Source organism: Salmo salar, chromosome ssa04, assembly GCF_905237065.1.
Source record: "Salmo salar chromosome ssa04, Ssal_v3.1, whole genome shotgun sequence".
NCBI lineage: Eukaryota > Metazoa > Chordata > Actinopteri > Salmoniformes > Salmonidae > Salmo > Salmo salar.
The window spans coordinates 4,961,406-4,985,405 of record NC_059445.1 but is presented as its reverse complement, the minus strand read 5'-3'; the positions used below and the strand labels follow the sequence as shown (position 1 = coordinate 4,985,405).

The following is a 24,000-nucleotide window of genomic DNA, read 5'->3' as shown; positions in this document are numbered from 1 at the left end:
TATACAGCCCTATCCAACTATCCAGCCCTATACAGCTATCCAGCCCTATCCAACTATCCAGCCCTATCCAACTATCCAGCCCTATCCAACTATTCAGCCCTATCCAACTATCCAGCCCTATCCAACCATCCAGCCCTATCCAACTATCCAGCCCTATCCAACTATACAGCCCTATCCAACTATTCAGCCCTATCCAACTATACAGCCCTATCCAACTATCCAGACCAATCCAGCCCTATCCAACTATACAGCCCTATCCAACTATCCAGACCTGTCCAGCCCTATCCAACTATCCAGCCCTATCCAACTATCCAACTATCCAGCCCTATCCAACTATCCAGCCCTATCCAACTATCCAGCCCTATCCAACTATCCAGCCCTATACAGCTATCCAGCCCTATCCAACTATCCAGCCCTATCCAGCCCTATCCAACTATCCAGCCCTATCCAACTATCCAGCCCTATCCAACTATCCAGCCCTATCCAACTATCCAGCCCTATCCAACTATCCAGCCCTATCCAGCCCTATCCAACTATCCAGCCCTATCCAACTATCCAGCCCTATCCAACTATCCAGCCCTATCCAACTACCCAGCCCTATCCAACTATCCAGCCCTATCCAACTATCCAGCCCTATCCAACTATCCAGCCCTATCCAACTATCCAGCCCTATCCAACTATCCAGCCCTATCCAACAATCCAGCCCTATCAAGCTATCCAGCCCTATCCAACTATCCAGCCCTATCCAACTATCCAGCCCTATCCAACTATCCAGCCCTATCCAACAATCCAGCCCTATCCAACTATCCAGCACTATCCAACTATCCAGCCCTATCCAACTGTCCAGCCCTATCCAACTATCCAGCCCTATCCAACTATCCAGCCCTATCCAACTATCCAGCCCTATCCAGCTATCCAGCCCTATCCAACTATCCAGACCTATCCAACTATCCAGACCTATCCAACTATCCAGAAATATCCAACTATCCAGCCATATACAGCTATCCAGCCCTATCCAACTATCCAGCCCAATCCAACTATCCAGCCCTATCCAACTATCCAGCCCTATCTAACTATCCAGAAATATCCAACTATCCAGCCCTATACAGCTATCCAGCCCTATCCCACTATCCAGCCCTATCCCACTATCCAGCCCTATCCAACTATCCAGCCCTATCCACCTATCCAGCCCTATCCAACTATCCAGCCCTATCCAACTCTCCAGCCCTATCCAACTATCCGACTATCCAGCCATATCCAACTATCCAGACCTATCCAACTATCCAGAAATATCCAACTATCCAGAAATATCCAACTATCCAGCCCTATCCAAATATCCAGCCCTATCCAACTATGCAGCCCTATACAGCTATCCAGCCCTATCCAACCATCCAGCCCTATCCAACTATCCAGCCCTATCCAACTATCCAGCCCTATCCAACTATCCAGCCCTACACAGCTATCCAGCCCTATCCAACTATCCAGCCCTATCCAACTATACAGCCCTATCCAACTATCCGACTATCCAGCCCTATCCAACTATCCAGCCCTATCCAACTATCCAGCCCTATCCAACTATCCGACTATCCAGAAATATCCAACTATCCAACTATATCCAACTATCCAGCCCTATCAACTATGCAGAAATATCCAGCTATCCAGCCCTATACAGCTATACAGCCCTATCCAACTATCCAGCCCTATACAGCTATCCAGCCCTATCCAACTATCCAGCCCTATCCAACTATCCAGCCCTATCCAGCTATCCAGCCCTATCCAACTATCCAGCCCTACACAGCTATCCAGCCCTATCCAACTATCCAGCCCTATCCAACTATCCAGCCCTATCCAACTATCCAGCCTTATCCAACTATCCAGCCCTATCCAACTATACAGCCTTATCCAACTATCCATCCCTATCCAACTATCCAGCCCTATACAGCCCTATCCAACTATCCAGCCCTATCCAACTATCCAGCCCTATCCAACTATCTGACTATTCAGAAATATCCAACTATCCAGCCCTATCCAACTATCCAGAAATATCCAACTATCCAGCCCTATCCAACTATCCAGCCCAATCCAACTATCCAGCCCTATCCAACTATCCGACTATTCAGAAATATCCAACTATCCAACTATCCAACTATCCAGCCCTATCCAACTATGCAGCCCTATCCAACTATACAGCCCTATCCAACTATCCAGCCCTATCCAACTATCCAGCCCTATCCAACTATGCAGCCCTATCCAACTATACAGCCCTATCCAACTATCCAGCCCTATCCAACTATACAGCCCTATCCAACTATACAGCCCTATCCAACTATCCAGCCCTATACAGCTATCCAGCCCTATCCAACTATCCAGCCCTATCCAACTATCCAGCCCTATCCAACTATACAGCCCTATCCAACTATTCAGCCCTATCCAACTATCCAGCCCTATCCAACCATCCAGCCCTATCCAACTATCCAGCCCTATCCAACTATACAGCCCTATCCAACTATTCAGCCCTATCCAACTATACAGCCCTATCCAACTATCCAGACCTATCCAGCCCTATCCAACTATACAGCCCTATCCAACTATCCAGACCTATCCAGCCCTATCCAACTATACAGCCCTATCCAACTATCCAACTATCCAGCCCTATCCAACTATCCAGCCCTATCCAACTATCCAGCCCTATCCAACTATCCAGCCCTATACAGCTATCCAGCCCTATCCAACTATCCAGCCCTATCCAGCCCTATCCAACTATCCAGCCCTATCCAACTATCCAGCCCTATCCAACAATCCAGCCCTATCCAGCCCTATCCAACTATCCAGCACTATCCAACTATCCAGCCCTATCCAACTATACAGCCCTATCCAACTACACAGCCCTATCCAACTATCCAGCCCTATCCAAATTTACAGCCCTATCCAACTATACAGCCCTATCCAACTATCCAGCCCTATCCAACTATCCAGCCCTATCCAACAATCCAGCCCTATCCAACAATCCAGCCCTATCCAACTATCCAGCCCTATCCAACTATCCAGCAATATCCAAATATACAGCCCTATCCAACTATCCAGCCCTATCCAACTATCCAGCCCTATCCAGCTATCCAGCCCTATCCAACAATCCAGCACTATCCAACTATCCAGCCCTATCCAACTATCCAGCAATATCCAAATATACAGCCCTATCCAACTATCCAGCCCTATCCAACTATCCAGCCCTATCCAGCTATCCAGCCCTATCCAACTATCCAGAAATATCCAACTATCCAGCCCTATACAGCTATCCAGCCCTATCCAACTATCCAGCCCTATACAGCTATCCAGCCCAATCCAACTATCCAGCCCTATCCAACTATCCAGCCCTATCTAACTATCCAGAAATATCCAACTATCCAGCACTATACAGCTATCCAGCCCTATCCCACTATCCAGCCCTATCCAACTATCCAGCCCTATCCACCTATCCAGCCCTATCCAACTATCCAGCCCTATCCAACTCTCCAGCCCTATCCAACTATCCGACTATCCAGCCATATCCAACTATCCAGACCTATCCAACTATCCAGAAATATCCAACTATCCAGAAATATCCAACTATCCAGCCCTATCCAACTATCCAGCCCTATCCAACTATGCAGCCCTATACAGCTATCCAGCCCTATCCAACCATCCAGCCCTATCCAACTATCCAGCCCTATCCAACTATCCAGCCCTATCCAACTATCCAGCCCTACACAGCTATCCAGCCCTATCCAACTATCCAGCCCTATCCAACTATACAGCCCTATCCAACTATCCGACTATCCAGCCCTATCCAACTATCCAGCCCTATCCCACTATACAGCCCTATCCAACTATCCAGCCCTATCCAACTATCCAGCCCTATCCAACTATCCAGCCCTATCCAACTATCCGACTATCCAGAAATATCCAACTATCCAACTATATCCAACTATCCAGCCCTATCAACTATGCAGAAATATCCAGCTATCCAGCCCTATACAGCTATACAGCCCTATCCAACTATCCAGCCCTATACAGCTATCCAGCCCTATCCAACTATCCAGCCCTATCCAACTATCCAGCCCTATCCAGCTATCCAGCCCTATCCAACTATCCAGCCCTATCCAACTATCCAGCCCTATCCAACTATCCAGCCCTATCCAACTATCCAGCCCTATCCAACTATCCAGCCTTATCCAACTATCCAGCCCTATCCAACTATACAGCCTTATCCAACTATCCGACTATCCATCCCTATCCAACTATCCAGCCCTATACAGCCCTATCCAACTATCCAGCCCTATCCAACTATCCAGCCCTATCCAACTATCTGACTATTCAGAAATATCCAACTATCCAGCCCTATCCAACTATCCAGAAATATCCAACTATCCAGCCCTATCCAACTATCCAGCCCAATCCAACTATCCAGCCCTATCCAACTATCCGACTATTCAGAAATATCCAACTATCCAACTATCCAGCCCTATCCAGCTATCCAGCCCTATCCAACTATCCAGCCCTATCCAACTATACAGCCCTATCCAACTATCCAGACCTATCCAGCCCTATCCAACTATACAGCCCTATACAGCTATAAAGACCTATACAGCCCTATCCAGCCCTATACAACTATACAGCCCTATCCAACTATACAGCCTTATCCAACTATCCAGCCCTATCAAACTATACAGCCCTATCCAACTATCCAGCCCTATCCAACTATCCAGCCCTATCCCACTATCCAGCCCTATCCAACTATATCCAACTATGCAGCCCTATCCAACTATACAGCCCTATCCAACTATCCAGCATTATACAGCTATCCAGCCCTATCCAACTATCCAACTATCCAGCCCTATCCAACTATCCAGCCCTATCCAACTATACAGCCCTATACAGCTATCCAGCCCTATCCAACTATCCAGCCCTATCCAACTATCCAGCCCTATCCAACTATACAGCCCTATCCAACTATTCAGCCCTATCCAACTATCCAGCCCTATACAACCATCCAGCCCTATCCAACTATCCAGCCCTATCCAACTATACAGCCCTATCCAACTATCCAGCCCTATCCAACTATACAGCCCTATCCAACTATCCAGACCTATCCAGCCCTATCCAACTATACAGCCCTATCCAACTATCCAGACCTATCCAGCCCTATCCAACTATACAGCCCTATCCAACTATCCAGCCCTATCCAACTATCCAGCCCTATCCAACTATACAGCCCTATCCAACTATCCAGCCCTATACAGCTATCCAGCCCTATCCAACTATCCAGCCCTATCCAGCCCTATCCAGCCCTATCCAACTATCCAGCCCTATCCAACTATCCAGCCCTATCCAACTATCCAGCACTATCCAACTATCCAGCCCTATCCAACTATCCAGCCCTATCCAACAATCCAGCCCTATCCAGCCCTATCCAACTATCCAGCACTATCCAACTATCCAGCCCTATCCAACTATACAGCCCTATCCAACTACACAGCCCTATCCAACTATCCAGCCCTATCCAACTAATCACCCCTATCCAACTATACAGCCCTATCCAATTATCCAGCCCTATCCAGCCCTATCCAACTATCCAGCCCTATCCAACAATCCAGCCCTATCCAACTATCCAGCCCTATCAAGCTATCCAGCCCTATCCAACTATACAGCCCTATCCAACTATCCAGCCCTATCCAACTATCCAGCCCTATCCAACTATCCAGCCCTATCCAACAATCCAGCCCTATCCAACTATCCAGCACTATCCAACTATACAGCCCTATCCAACTATACAGCCCTATCCAACTATACAGCCCTATCCAGCTATCCGGCCCTATCCAACTATCCAGCCCTATCCAGCTATCCAGCCCTATCCAACTATCCAGACCTATCCAACTATCCAGAAATATCCAACTATCCAGCCCTATACAGCTATCCAGCCCTATCCAACTATCCAGCCCTATACAGCTATCCAGCCCAATCCAACTATCCAGCCCTATCCAACTATCCAGCCCTATCTAACTATCCAGAAATATCCAACTATCCAGCCCTATACAGCTATCCAGCCCTATACAGCTATCCAGCCCTATCCCACTATCCAGCCCTATCCCACTATCCAGCCCTATCCCACTATCCAGCCCTATCCAACTATCCAGCCCTATCCACCTATCCAGCCCTATCCATCAATCCAGCCCTATCCAACTCTCCAGCCCTATCCAACTATCCGACTCTCCAGCCATATCCAACTATCCAGACCTATCCAACTATCCAGAAATATCCAACTATCCAGAAATATCCAACTATCCAGCCCTATCCAACTATCCAGCCCTATCCAACTATGCAGCCCTATACAGCTATCCAGCCCTATCCAACCATCCAGCCCTATACAACTATCCAGCCCTATCCAACTATCCAGCCCTATCCAACTATCCAGCCCTACACAGCTATCCAGCCCTATCCAACTATCCAGCCCTATCCAACTATACAGCCCTATCCAACTATACAGCCCTATCCAACTATCCGACTATCCAGCCCTATCCAACTATCCAGCCCTATCCAACTATCCAGCCCTATCCCACTATCCAGCCCTATCCAACTATCCAGCCCTATCCAACTATCCAGCCCTATCCAACTATCCGACTATCCAGAAATATCCAACTATCCAACTATATCCAACTATCCAGCCCTATCAACTATGCAGAAATATCCAGCTATCCAGCCCTATACAGCTATCCAGCCCTATCCAACTATCCAGCCCTATACAGCTATCCAGCCCTATCCAACTATCCAGCCCTATCCAACTATCCAGCCCTATCCAGCTATCCAGCCCTATCCAACTATCCAGCCCTACACAGCTATCCAGCCCTATCCAACTATCCAGCCCTATCCAACTATCCAGCCTTATCCAACTATACAGCCTTATCCAACTATCCGACTATCCAGCCCTATCCAACTATACAGCCCTATCCAACTATCCAGCCCTATACAGCTATCCAGCCCAATCCAACTATCCAGCCCTATCCAACTATCCAGCCCTATCCAACTATCCAGCCCTATCTAACTATCCAGAAATATCCAACTATCCAGCCCTATACAGCTATCCAGCCCTATCCCACTATCCAGCCCTATCCCACTATCCAGCCCTATCCAACTATCCAGCCCTATCCACCTATCCAGCCCTATCCAACTATCCAGCCCTATCCAACTCTCCAGCCCTATCCAACTATCCGACTATCCAGCCATATCCAACTATCCAGACCTATCCAACTATCCAGAAATATCCAACTATCCAGAAATATCCAACTATCCAGCCCTATCCAACTATCCAGCCCTATCCAACTATGCAGCCCTATACAGCTATCCAGCCCTATCCAACCATCCAGCCCTATCCAACTATCCAGCCCTATCCAACTATCCAGCCCTATCCAACTATCCAGCCCTACACAGCTATCCAGCCCTATCCAACTATCCAGCCCTATCCAACTATACAGCCCTATCCAACTATCCGACTATCCAGCCCTATCCAACTATCCAGCCCTATTCAACTATCCAGCCCTATCCCACTATCCAGCCCTATCCAACTATCCAGCCCTATCCAACTATCCAGCCCTATCCAACTATCCGACTATCCAGAAATATCCAACTATCCAACTATATCCAACTATCCAGCCCTATCAACTATGCAGAAATATCCAGCTATCCAGCCCTATACAGCTATCCAGCCCTATCCAACTATCCAGCCCTATACAGCTATCCAGCCCTATCCAACTATCCAGCCCTATCCAACTATCCAGCCCTATCCAGCTATCCAGCCCTATCCAACTATCCAGCCCTACACACCTATCCAGCCCTATCCAACTATCCAGCCCTATCCAACTATCCAGCCCTATCCAACTATCCAGCCTTATCCAACTATCCAGCCCTATCCAACTATACAGCCTTATCCAACTATCCGACTATCCATCCCTATCCAACTATCCAGCCCTATACAGCCCTATCCAACTATCCAGCCCTATCCAACTATCCAGCCCTATCCAACTATCTGACTATTCAGAAATATCCAACTATCCAACTATCCAGCCCTATCCAACTATACAGCCCTATCCAACTATCCAGACCTATCCAGCCCTATCCAACTATACAGCCCTATACAGCTATAAAGACCTATACAGCCCTATCCAGCCCTATACAACTATACAGCCCTATCCAACTATACAGCCCTATCAAACTATACAGCCCTATCCAACTATACAGCCCTATCCAACTATACAGCCCTATCCAACTATCCAGACCTATCCAGCCCTATACAGCGATCCAGACCTATACAGCCCTATCCAGCCCTATCCAACTATACAGAAATATCCAACTATACAGCCCTATCCAACTATACAGCCCTATCCAACTATCCAGCCCTATCCAACTATCCAGCCCTATCCAACTATCCAGCCATATCCAACTATCCAGCCCTATTCAACTATCCAGCCCTATCCAACTATACAGCCCTATCCAGCCCTATCCAACTATCCAGCCCTATCCAACTATCCAGCCCTATCCAACTATGCAGCCCTATCCAACTATACAGCCCCTATCCAACTATCCAGCCCTATCCAACTATCCAGCCCTATCCAACTATGCAGCCCTATCTAACTATACAGCACTATCCAACTATACAGCCCTATCCAGCCCTATCCAACTATCCAGCCCCATTCAACTATCCAGCCCTATCCAGCTATCCAGCCCTATCCCACTATACAGCCCTATCCAACTATACAGCCCTATCCAACTATCCAGACCTATCCAGCTATCCAGCCCTATCCCACTATACAGCCCTATCCAACTATACAGCCCTATACAGCTATCCAGACCTATACAGCCCTATCCAACTATACAGCCCTATCCAACTATACAGCCCTATCCAACTATCCAGACCTATCCAGCCCTATCCAACTATACAGCCCTATCCAACTATCCAACTATCCAGCCCTATTCAACTATCCAGCCCTATCCAACTATACAGCCCTATCCAACTATCCAGCCCTATCCAACTATCCAGCCCTATCCAACTATCCAGCCCTATCCAACTATACAGCCCTATCCAACTATCAAGCCCTATACAGCTATCCAGGCCTATACAGCTATCCAGCCCTATCCAACTATACAGCCCTATCCAACCATCCAGCCCTATCCAACCATCCAGCCCTATCTAACTATCCAGCCCTATCCAACTATACAGCCCTATCCAACTATCCAACTATCCAGCCCTATCCAACTATCCAGCCCTATCCAACTATCAAGCCCAATCCAACTATACAGCCATATCCAACTATCCAGCCCTATACAGCTATCCAACCCTATCCAACTATCCAGCCCTATCCCACTATCCAGCCCTATCCAACTATCCAGCCCTATCCAACTATCCAGCCCTATCCAACTATCCGACTATCCAGAATATCCAACTATCCAACTATATCCAACTATCCAGCCCTATCCAACTATCCAGAAATATCCAACTATCCAGCCCTATACAGCTATCCAGCCCTATCCAACTATCCAGCCCTATACAGCTATCCAGCCCTATCCAACTATCCAGCCCTATCCAGCTATCCAGCCCTATCCAACACTCCAGCCCTACACAGCTATCCAGCCCTATCCAACTATCCAGCCCTATCCAACTATCCAGCCTTATCCAACTATCCAGCCCTATCCAACTATACAGCCCTATCAAACTATCCGACTATCCAGCCCTATCCAACTATCCAGCCCTATACAGCTATCCAGCCCTATCCAACTATCCAGCCCTATCCAACTATCCAGCCCTATCCAACCCTATCCAACTATCCAGCCCTATCCAACTATCCGACTATTCAGAAATATCCAACTATCCAGAAATATCCAACTATCCAGCCCTATCCAACTATCCAGCCCTATCCAACTATATCCAACTATCCAGCCCTACCCAACTATCCAGAAATATCCAACTATCCAGCCCTATCCAACTATCCAACTATCCAGCCCTATCCAGCTATCCAGCCCTATCCAACTTTCCAGCCCTATCCAACTATACAGCCCTATCCAACTATTCAGCCGTATCCAACTATACAGCCCTATCCAACTATCCAGACCTATCCAGCCCTATTCAACTATACAGCCCTATACAGCTATCCAGACCTATACAGCCCTATCCAGCCCTATCTAACTATACAGAAATATCCAACTATACAGCCCTATCCAACTATACAGCCCTATCCAACTATTCAGCCCTATCCAACTATCCAGCCCTATCCAACTATCCAGCCATATCCAACTATCCAGCCCTATCCAACTATCCAGCCCCATCCAACTATACAGCCCTATCCAGCCCCATTCAACTATCCAGCCCTATCCAACTATACAGAAATATCCAACTATACAGCCCTATCCAACTATACAGCCCTATCCAACTATACAGCCCCTATCCAACTATCCAGCCCTATCCAACTATCCAGCCATATCCAACTATCCAGCCCTATCCAACTATACAGCCCTATCCAGCCCCATTCAACTATCCAGCCCTATCCAGCTATCCAGCCCTATCCCACTATACAGCCCTATCCAGCTATCCAGCCCTATCCAGCTATCCAGCCCTATCCCACTATACAGCCCTATCCAACTATCCAGCCCTATCCAACTATCCAGACCTATCCAACTATGCAGCCCTATACAGCTATCCAGCCCTATCCAACCATCCAGACCTATCCAACTATCCAGCCCTATCCAACTATCCAGCCCTATCCAACTATCCAGCACAACACAGCTATCCAGCCCTATCCAACTATCCAGCCCTATCAAACTACACAGCACTATCCAACTATACAGCCCTATCCAACTATCCGACTATCCAGCCCTATCCAACTATCCAGCCCTATCCAACCCTATCCAACTATCCAGCCCTATCCCACTATCCAGCCCTATCCAACTATCCAGCCCTATCCAACTATCCAGCCCTATCCAACTATCCGACTATCCAGAAATATCCAACTATATCCAACTATCCAGAAATATCCAGCTATCCAGCCCTATACAGCTATCCAGCCCTATCCAACTATCCAGCACTATACAGCTATCCAGCCCTATCCAACTATCCAGCCCTATCCAACTATCCAGCCCTATCCAGCTATCCAGCCCTATCCAGCTATCCAGCCCTATCCAACTATCCAGCCCTACACAGCTATCCAGCCCTATCCAACTATCCAGCCCTATCCAACTATCCAGCCTTATCCAACTATCCAGCCCTATCCAACTATACAGCCCTATCCAACTATCCAGCCCTATCCAACTATCCAGCCCTATACAGCTATCCAGCCCTATCCAACTATCCAGCCCTATCCAACTATCCAGCCCTATCCAACCCTATCCAACTATCCAGCCCTATCCAACTATCCGACTATTCAGAAATATCCAACTATCCAACTATATCCAACTATCCAGCCCTATCCAACTATCCAGAAATATCCAACTATCCAGCCCTATCCAACTATACAGCCCTATCCAACTATACAGCCCTATCCAACTATCCAGCCCTATCCAACTATCCAGCCATATCCAACTATCCAGCCCTATCCAACTATACAGCCCTATCCAGCCCCATTCAACTATCCAGCCCTATCCAGCTATCCAGCCCTATCCCACTATACAGCCCTATCCAGCTATCCAGCCCTATCCAGCTATCCAGCCCTATCCCACTATACAGCCCTATCCAACTATCCAGCCCTATCCAACTATCCAGACCTATCCAACTATGCAGCCCTATACAGCTATCCAGCCCTATCCAACCATCCAGACCTATCCAACTATCCAGCCCTATCCAACTATCCAGCCCTATCCAACTATCCAGCACAACACAGCTATCCAGCCCCTATCCAACTATCCAGCCCTATCAAACTACACAGCACTATCCAACTATACAGCCCTATCCAACTATCCGACTATCCAGCCCTATCCAACTATCCAGCCCTATCCAACCCTATCCAACTATCCAGCCCTATCCCACTATCCAGCCCTATCCAACTATCCAGCCCTATCCAACTATCCAGCCCTATCCAACTATCCGACTGTCCAGAAATATCCAACTATATCCAACTATCCAGAAATATCCAGCTATCCAGCCCTATACAGCTATCCAGCCCTATCCAACTATCCAGCACTATACAGCTATCCAGCCCTATCCAACTATCCAGCCCCTATCCAACTATCCAGCCCTATCCAGCTATCCAGCCCTATCCAGCTATCCAGCCCTATCCAACTATCCAGCCCTACACAGCTATCCAGCCCTATCCAACTATCCAGCCCTATCCAACTATCCAGCCTTATCCAACTATCCAGCCCTATCCAACTATACAGCCCTATCCAACTGTCCAGCCCTATCCAACTATCCAGCCCTATACAGCTATCCAGCCCTATCCAACTATCCAGCCCTATCCAACTATCCGGCCCTATCCAGCCCTATCCAACTATCCAGCCCTATCCAACTATCCGACTATTCAGAAATATCCAACTATCCAACTATATCCAACTGTCCAGCCCTATCCAACTATCCAGAAATATCCAACTATCCAGCCCTATCCAACTATCCAGCCCAATCCAACTATCCAGCCCTATCCAACTATCCGACTATTCAGACCAACTATCCAACTATCCAGCCCCTATCCAGCTATCCAGCCCTATCCAACTATACAGCCCTATACAGCTATCCAGACCTATACAGCCCTATCCAACTATACAGCCCTATCCAACTATACAGCCCTATCCAACTATCCAGCCCTATCAAACTATACAGCCCTATCCAACTATACAGCCCTATCCAACTATACAGCCCTATCCAGCCCTATCCAACTATACAGCCCTATACAGCTATCCAGACCTATACAGCCCTATCCAGCCCTATCCAGCCCTATCCAACAATCCAGAAATATCCAACTATACAGCCCTATCCAACTATACAGCCCTATCCAACTATTCAGCCCTATCCAACTATCCAGCCCTATCCAACTATCCAGCCATATCCAACTATCCAGCCCTATCCAACTATCCAGCCCTATCCAACTATCCAGCCCCATCCAACTATACAGCCCTATCCAGCCCTATCCAACTATGCAGCCCTATCCAACTATACAGCCCTATCCAACTATCCAGCCCTATCCAACTATGCAGCACTATCCAACTATACAGCCCTATCCAGCCCTATCCATATATACAGCCCTATCCAACTATCCAGCCCTATACATCTATCCAGCCCTATCCAACTATCCAGCCCTATCCAACTATACAGCCCTATCCAACTATTCAGCCCTATCCAACTATACAGCCCTATCCAACTATTCAGCCCCTATCCAACTATACAGCCCTATCCAACTATCCAGGCCTATCCAGCCCTATCCAACTATACAGCCCTATCCAACTATCCAGCCCTATCCAACTATCCAGCCCTATCCAACTATCCAGCCCTATCCAACTATACAGCCCTATCCAATTATCCAGCCCTATACAGCTATCCAGCCCTATCCAACTATCCAGCCCTATCCAACTATCCAGCCCTATCCAACTATCCAGCCCTATCCAACCCTATCCAACTATCCAGCCTTATCCAACTATCCAGCCCTATCCAACTATCCAGCCCTATACAGCTATCCAGCCCTATACAGCTATCCAACCCTATCCCACTATCCAGCCCTATCCAACTATCCAGCCCTATCCAACTATCCAGCCCTATACAGCTATCCAGCCCTATCCAACTATCCAGCCCTATACAGCTATCCAGCCCTATCCAACAATCCAGCCCTATCCAACTATCCAGCCCTATCCAGCTATCCAGCCCTATCCAACACTCCAGCCCTACACAGCTATCCAGCCCTATCCAACTATCCAGCCCTATCCAACTATCCAGCCTTATCCAACTATCCAGCCCTATCCAACTATACAGCCCTATCCAACTATCCGACTATCCAGCCCTATCCAACTATCCAGCCCTATCCAGCTATCCAGCCCTATCCAACTATCCAGCCCTATCCAACTATCCAGCCCTATCCAACTATCCAGAAATATCCAACTATCCAGAAATATCCAACTATCCAGCCCTATCCAACTATCCAGCCCTATCCAACTATATCCAACTATCCAGCCCTATCCAACTATCCAGAAATATCCAACTATCCAGAAATATCCAACTATACAGCCCTATCCAACTATCCAGCCCTATACAGCTATCCAGCCCTATCCAACTATCCAGCCCTATCCAACTATCCAGCCCTATCCAACTATACAGCCCTATCCAACTATTCAGCCCTATCCAACTATCCAGCCCTATCCAACCATCCAGCCCTATCCCACTATCCAGCCCTATCCAACTATCCAGCCCTATCCAACTATCCAGCCCTATCCAACTATCCGACTATCCAGAAATATCCAACTATCCAACTATATCCAACTATCCAGCCCTATCAACTATGCAGAAATATCCAGCTATCCAGCCCTATACAGCTATCCAGCCCTATCCAACTATCCAGCCATATACAGCTATCCAGCCCTATCCAACTATCCAGCCCTATCCAACTATCCAGCCCTATCCAGCTATCCAGCCCTATCCAAATATCCAGCCCTACACAGCTGTCCAGCCCTATCCAACTGTCCAGCCCTATCCAACTATCCAGCCCTATCCAACTATCCAGCCTTATCCAACTATCCAGCCCTATCCAACTATACAGCCTTATCCAACTATCCGACTATCCATCCCTATCCAACTATCCAGCCCTATACAGCCCTATCCAACTATCCAGCCCTATCCAACTATCCAGCCCTATCCAACTATCTGACTATTCAGAAATATCCAACTATCCAACTATCCAGCCCTATCCAACTATCCAGAAATATCCAACTATCCAGCCCTATCCAACTATCCGGCCCAATCCAACTATCCAGCCCTATCCAACTATCCGACTATTCAGAAATATCCAGCTTCATCCAACTATCCAACTATCCAGCCCTATCCAGCTATCCAGCCCTATCCAACTATCCAGCCCTATCCAACTATACAGCCCTATCCAACTATCCAGACCTATCCAGCCCTATCCAACTATACAGCCCTATACAGCTATAAAGACCTATACAGCCCTATCCAGCCCTATACAACTATACAGCCCTATCCAACTATACAGCCCTATCCAACTATCCAGCCCTATCAAACTATACAGCCCTATCCAACTATACAGCCCTATCCAACTATCCAGACCTATCCAGCCCTATACAGCGATCCAGACCTATACAGCCCTATCCGGCCCTATCCAACTATACAGAAATATCCAACTATACAGCCCTATCCAACTATACAGCCCTATCCAACTATTCAGCCCTATCCAACTGTCCAGCCCTATCCAACTATCCAGCCATATCCAACTATCCAGCCCTATTCAACTATCCAGCCCTATCCAACTATCCAGCCCCATCCAACTATACAGCCCTATCCAGCCCTATCCAACTATCCAGCCCTATCCAACTATCCAGCCCCTATCCAACTATGCAGCCCCTATCCAACTATACAGCCCTATCCAACTATCCAGCCCTATCCAACTATCCAGCCCTATCCAACTATGCAGCCCTATCTAACTATACAGCACTATCCAACTATACAGCCCTATCCAGCCCTATCCAACTATCCAGCCCCATTCAACTATCCAGCCCTATCCAGCTATCCAGCCCTATCCCACTATACAGCCCTATCCAACTATACAGCCCTATCCAACTATCCAGACCTATCCAGCTATCCAGCCCTATCCCACTATACAGCCCTATCCAACTATACAGCCCTATACAGCTATCCAGACCTATACAGCCCTATCCAACTATACAGCCCTATCCAACTATACAGCCCCTATCCAACTGTCCAGACCTGTCCAGCCCTATCCAACTATACAGCCCCTATCCAACTATCCAACTATCCAGCCCTGTTCAACTATCCAGCCCTATCCAACTATACAGCCCTATCCAACTATCCAGACCTATCCAGCCCTATCCAACTATCCAGCCTTATCCAACTATCCAGCCCTATCCAACTATACAGCCTTGTCCAACTATCCGACTGTCCATCCCTATCCAACTATCCAGCCCTATACAGCCCCTATCCAACTATCCAGCCCTATCCAACTATCCAGCCCTATCCAACTATCTGACTATTCAGAAATATCCAACTATCCAACTATCCAGCCCTATCCAACTGTCCAGAAATATCCAACTATCCAGCCCTATCCAACTATCCAGCCCAATCCAACTATCCGGCCCCTATCCAACTATCCGACTATTCAGAAATATCCAACTATCCAACTATCCAACTATCCAGCCCTATCCAGCTATCCAGCCCTATCCAACTATCCAGCCCTATCCAACTATACAGCCCTATCCAACTATCCAGACCTATCCAGCCCCTATCCAACTATACAGCCCTATACAGCTATAAAGACCTATACAGCCCTATCCAGCCCTATACAACTATACAGCCCTATCCAACTATACAGCCCTATCCAACTATCCAGCCCTATCAAACTATACAGCCCTATCCAACTATACAGCCCTATCCAACTATCCAGACCTATCCAGCCCTATACAGCGATCCAGACCTATACAGCCCTATCCAGCCCTATCCAACTATACAGAAATATCCAACTATACAGCCCTATCCAACTATACAGCCCTATCCAACTATTCAGCCCTATCCAACTATCCAGCCCTATCCAACTATCCAGCCATATCCAACTATCCAGCCCTATTCAACTATCCAGCCCTATCCAACTATCCAGCCCCATCCAACTATACAGCCCTATCCAGCCCTATCCAACTATCCAGCCCTATCCAACTATCCAGCCCTATCCAACTATGCAGCCCTATCCAACTATACAGCCCTATCCAACTATCCAGCCCTATCCAACTATCCAGCCCCTATCCAACTATGCAGCCCTATCTAACTATACAGCACTATCCAACTATACAGCCCTATCCAGCCCTATCCAACTATCCAGCCCCATTCAACTATCCAGCCCTATCCAGCTATCCAGCCCTATCCCACTATACAGCCCTATCCAACTATACAGCCCTATCCAACTATCCAGACCTATCCAGCTATCCAGCCCTATCCCACTATACAGCCCTATCCAACTATACAGCCCTATACAGCTATCCAGACCTATACAGCCCTATCCAACTATACAGCCCTATCCAACTATACAGCCCTGTCCAACTATCCAGACCTATCCAGCCCTGTCCAACTATACAGCCCTATCCAACTATCCAACTGTCCAGCCCTGTTCACTATCCAGCCCTATCCAACTATACAGCCCCTATCCAACTATCCAGACCTATCCAGCCCTATCCAACTATCCAGCCCTATCCAACTATCCAGCCCTATCCAACTATACAGCCCTATCCAACTATCCAGCCCTATACAGCTATCCAGCCCTATACAGCTATCCAGCCATATCCAACTATACAGCCCTATCCAACCATCCAGCCCTATCCAACCATCCAGCCCTATCCAACTATCCAGCCCTATCCAACTATACAGCCCTATCCAACTATCCAACTATCCAGCCCTATCCAACTATCCAGCCCTATCCAACTATCCGGCCCAATCCAACTATACAGCCATATCCAACTATCCAGCCCTATACAGCTATCCAACCCTATCCAACTATCCAGCCCTATCCCACTATCCAGCCCTATCCAACTATCCAGCCCTATCCAACTATCCAGCCCTATCCAACTATCCGACTATCCAGAAATATCAAACTATCCAACTATATCCAACTATCCGGCCCTATCCAACTATCCAGAAATATCCAACTATCCAGCCCTATACAGCTATCCGGCCCTATCCAACTATCCAGCCCTATACAGCTATCCAGCCCTATCCAACTATCCAGCCCTATCCAGCTATCCAGCCCTATCCAACACTCCAGCCCTACACAGCTATCCAGCCCTATCCAACTATCCAGCCCTATCCAACTATCCAGCCCTATCCAACTATCCAGCCTTATCCAACTATCCAGCCCTATCCAACTATACAGCCCTATCAAACTATCCGACTATCCAGCCCTATCCAACTATCCGGCCCTATACGGCTATCCAGCCCTATCCAACTATCCAGCCCTATCCAACTATCCAGCCCTATCCAGCCCTATCCAACTATCCGACTATTCAGAAATATCCAACTATCCAGAAATATCCAACTATCCAGCCCTATCCAACTATCCAGCCCTATCCAACTATATCCAACTATCCAGCCCTACCCAACTATCCAGAAATATCCAACTATCCAGCCCTATCCAACTATCCAACTATCCAGCCCTATCCAGCTATCCAGCCCTATCCAACTTTCCAGCCCTATCCAACTATACAGCCCCTATCCAACTATTCAGCCCTATCCAACTATACAGCCCTATCCAACTATCCAGACCTATCCAGCCCTATTCAACTATACAGCCCTATACAGCTATCCAGACCTATACAGCCCCTATCCAGCCCTATCCAACTATACAGAAATATCCAACTATACAGCCTTATCCAACTATACAGCCCTATCCAACTATTCAGCCCTATCCAACTATCCAGCCCTATCCAACTATCCAGCCATATCCAACTGTCCAGCCCTATCCAACTATCCAGCCCCATCCAACTATACAGCCCTATCCAGCCCCATTCAACTATCCAGCCCTATCCAACTATACAGAAATATCCAACTATACAGCCCTATCCAACTATACAGCCCTATCCAACTATCCAGCCCTATCCAACTATCCAGCCATATCCAACTATCCAGCCCTATCCAACTATACAGCCCTATCCAGCCCCATTCAACTGTCCAGCCCTATCCAGCTATCCAGCCCTATCCCACTATACAGCCCTATCCAGCTATCCAGCCCTATCCCACTATACAGCCCTATCCAACTATCCAGCCCTATCCAACTATCCAGACCTATCCAACTATGCAGCCCTATACAGCTATCCAGCCCTATCCAACCATCCAGACCTATCCAACTATCCAGCCCTATCCAACTGTCCAGCCCTATCCAACTATCCAGCCCTACACAGCTATCCAGCCCTATCCAACTATCCAGCCCTATCAAACTACACAGCACTATCCAACTATACAGCCCTATCCAACTATCCGACTATCCAGCCCTATCCAACTATCCAGCCCTATCCAACCCTATCCAACTATCCAGCCCTATCCCACTATCCAGCCCTATCCAACTATCCAGCCCTATCCAACTATCCAGCCCTATCCAACTATCCGACTATCCAGAAATATCCAACTATGTCCAACTATCCAGAAATATCCAGCTATCCAGCCCTATACAGCTATCCAGCCCTATCCAACTATCCAGCACTATACAGCTATCCAGCCCTATCCAACTATCCAGCCCTATCCAACTATCCAGCCCTATCCAGCTATCCAGCCCTATCCAGCTATCCAGCCCTATCCAACTATCCAGCCCTACACAGCTATCCAGCCCTATCCAACTATCCAGCCCTATCCAACTATCCAGCCCTTATCCAACTGTCCAGCCCTATCCAACTATACAGCCCTATCCAACTATCCAGCCCTATCCAACTATCCAGCCCTATACAGCTATCCGGCCCTATCCAACTATCCAGCCCTATCCAACTGTCCAGCCCTATCCAACCCTATCCAACTATCCAGCCCCTATCCAACTATCCGACTATTCAGAAATATCCAACTATCCAACTATATCCAACTATCCAGCCCTATCCAACTGTCCAGAAATATCCAACTATCCAGCCCTATCTAACTATCCAGCCCAATCCAACTATCCAGCCCTATCCAACTATCCGCTATTCAGAAATATCCAACTATCCAACTATCCAGCCCTATCCAGCTATCCAGCCCTATCCAACTATCCAGCCCTATCCAACTATACAGCCCTATCCAACTATCCAGACCTATCCAGCCCTATCCAACTATACAGCCCTATACAGCTATCCAGACCTATACAGCCCTATCCAACTATACAGCCCTATCCAACTATACAGCCCTATCCAACTATCCAGCCCTATCAAACTATACAGCCCTATCCAACTATACAGCCCTATCCAACTATACAGCCCTATCCAGCCCTATCCAACTATACAGCCCTATACAGCTATCCAGACCTATACAGCCCTATCCAGCCCTATCCAACAATCCAGAAATATCCAACTATACAGCCCTATCCAACTATACAGCCCTATCCAACAATTCAGCCCTATCCAACTATCCAGCCCTATCCAACTATCCAGCCCTATCCAACTATCCAGCCCTATTAAACTATCCAGCCCTATCCAACTATCCAGCCCCATCCAACTATACAGCCCTATCCAGCCCTATCCAACTATGCAGCCCTATCCAACTATACAGCCCTATCCAACTGTCCAGCCCTATCCAACTATGCAGCACTATCCAACTATACAGCCCCTATCCAGCCCTATCCATATATACAGCCCTATCCAACTATCCAGCCCTATACAGCTATCCAGCCCTATCCAACTATCCAGCCCTATCCAACTGTCCAGCCCTATCCAACTATACAGCCCTATCCAACTATTCAGCCCTATCCAACTATACAGCCCTATCCAACTATTCAGCCCTATCCAACTATACAGCCCTATCCAACTATCCAGGCCTATCCAGCCCTATCCAACTATACAGCCCTATCCAACTATCCAGCCCTATCCAACTATCCAGCCCTATCCAACTATCCAGCCCTATCCAACTATACAGCCCCTATCCAACTATCCAGCCCTATACAGCTATCCAGCCCTATCCAACTATCCAGCCCTATCCAACTATCCAGCCCTATCCAACCATCCAGCCCTATCCAACCCTATCCAACTATCCAGCCTTATCCAACTATCCAGCCCTATCCAACTATCCAGCCCTATACAGCTATCCGGCCCTATACAGCTATCCAGCCCTATCCCACTATCCAGCCCTATCCAACTATCCAGCCCCTATCCAACTATCCAGCCCTATACAGCTATCCAGCCCTATCCAACTATCCAGCCCTATACAGCTATCCAGCCCTATCCAACTATCCAGCCCTATCCAACTATCCAGCCCTATCCAGCTATCCAGCCCTATCCAACACTCCCGCCCTACACAGCTATCCAGCCCTATCCAACTATCCAGCCCTATCCAACTATCCAGCCTTATCCAACTATCCAGCCCTATCCAACTATACAGCCCTATCCAACTATCCGACTATCCAGCCCTATCCAACTATCCAGCCCTATCCAGCTATCCAGCCCTATCCAACTATCCAGCCCTATCCAACTATCCAGCCCTATCCAACTATCCAGCCCTATCCAACTATATCCAACTATCCAGCCCTATCCAACTATCCAGAAATATCCAACTATCCAGAAATATCCAACTATACAGCCCCTATCCAACTATCCAGCCCTATACAGCTATCCAGCCCTATCCAACTATCCAGCCCTATCCAACTATCCAGCCCTATCCAACTATACAGCCCTATCCAACTATTCAGCCCTATCCAACTATCCAGCCCTATCCAACCATCCAGCCCTATCCAACTATCCAGCCCTATCCAACTATACAGCCCTATCCAACTATCTAACTATCCAGCCCTATCCAACTATCCAGCCCCTATCCAACTATCCAGCCCTATCCAACTATACAGCCCTATCCAACTATCCAGCCCTATACAGCTATCCAGCCCTATACAGCTATCCAGCCCTATCCCACTATCCAGCCCTATCCAACTATCCAGCCCCTATCCAACTATCCAGAAATATCCAACTATCCAGCCCTATACAGCTATCCAGCCCTATCCAACTATCCAGCCCTATACAGCTATCCAGCCCTATCCAACTATCCAGCCCTATCCAGCTATCCAGCCCTATCCAACACTCCAGCCCTACACAGGTATCCAGCCCTATCTAACTATCCAGCCCTATCCAACTATCCAGCCTTATCCAACTATCCAGCCCTATCCAACTATACAGCCCTGTCCAACTATCCGACTATCCAGCCCTATCCAACTATCCAGCCCTATCCAACTATCCAGCCCTATCCAACCCTATCCAACTATCCAGCCCTATCCAACTATCCAGCCCTATCCAACCCTATCCAACTATCCAGCCCTATCCAACTATCCACTATTCAGAAATATCCAACGATACAGAAATATCCAACTATCCAGCCCTATCCAACTATCCAGCCCTGTCCAACTGTATCCAACTGTCCAGCCCTATGCAACTATCCAGAAATATCCAACTATCCAGCCCTATCCAACTATCCAGCCCTATCCAGCTATCCAGCCCTATCCAACTATCCAGCCCTATCCAACTATACAGCCCTATCCAACTATCCAGACCTGTCCAGCCCTATCCAACTATCCAGCCCTATCCAACTGTACAGCCCTATCCAACTATTCAGCCCCTATCCAACTATACAGCCCTATCCAACTATCCAGACCTATCCAGCCCTATTCAACTATACAGCCCTATACAGCTATCCAGACCTGTACAGCCCTATCCAGCCCTATCCAACTATACAGAACTATCCAACTATACAGCCCTATCCAACTATACAGCCCTATCCAACTATTCAGCCCTATCCAACTATCCAGCCCTATCCAACTATCCAGCCATATCCAACTATCCAGCCCTATCCAACTATCCAGCCCCATCCAACTATACAGCCCTATCCGGCCCCTATCCAACTACCAGCCCTATCCAACTATGCAGCCCTATCCAACTATCCAGCCCTATCCAACTATCCAGCCCTATCCAACTATGCAGCCCTATCCAACTATACAGCCCTATCCAGCCCTATCCAACTATCCAGCCCCATTCAACTATCCAGCCCTATCCAGCTATCCAGCCCTATCCCACTATACAGCCCTATCCAACTATCCAGCCCTATCCAACTATCCAGCCCTATCCAACTGTCCAGAAATATCCAACTATCCAGAAATATCCAACTATACAGCCCTATCCAGCCCTTTCCAACTATCCAGCCCCATTCAACTATCCAGCCCTATCCAGCTATCCAGCCCTATCCACTATACAGCCCTATCCAACTATCCAGCCCTATCCAACTATCCAGCCCTATCCAACTATCCAGCCCCATTCAACTATCCAGCCCTATCCAACTATACAGCCTATACAGACCCGATCACCGAGATCAACAGTAGTGAACTACATAGAGAACGTGTTTCCCAACTCACCCTGAGTTGCGATATAAGCGTTTCTCCTCTTGTAGCCGTCCATAAGACTAGCATTGATGTAGTCTGACGTCTTGGAGAGGACACACACACACACACACACACACACACACACACACACACACACACACACACACACGCACACACACACACACACACACGCACACACACACATTAGTTTTCAAGTGCATCCTGTTTCCATTGATCATCCTTGAGATGTTTCTACAACTTGATTGGAGTCCACCTGTGGTAAATTCAATTGATTGGACATGATTTTGGAAAGGCAAACACCTGTCTATACAAGGTCCCACAGTTGACTGCATGTCAGAGCAAAAACCAATCCATGAGGTCTGAAGGAATTGTCCGTAGAGCTCAGAGACAGGATTGTGTCGAGGCACAGATCTGGGGAAGGGTACCAAAACATTTCTACAGATTGAAGGTCCCCAAGAACACAGTGGCCTCCATCATTCTTAAATGGAAGAAGTTTGGAACCACCAAGACTCTTCCTAGAGCTGGCCGCCCGGCCAGACTGACCAATCGGGGGAGACGGGCCTTGGTCAAGGAGGTGACCAAGAACCTGATGGTCACTTTGACAGAGCTACAGAGTTCCTCTGTGGAGACGGGAGAATATTCCAGAAGGACAACCATCTCTGCAGCACTCCACCAATCAGGCCTTTAGGAAACGGTCTGAAACTGCCTGAGCCTCGCGGAA

At 47.9% G+C, this 24,000-nt stretch overlaps 1 pseudogene; it reads right to left on the bottom strand.

Annotated features, from left to right (window-relative positions):
* The window catches only part of LOC106602658 (tyrosine-protein phosphatase non-receptor type 9-like), a 51,242-nt pseudogene that overhangs the window by 10,505 nt on the left and 16,737 nt on the right, over positions 1-24,000 (bottom strand).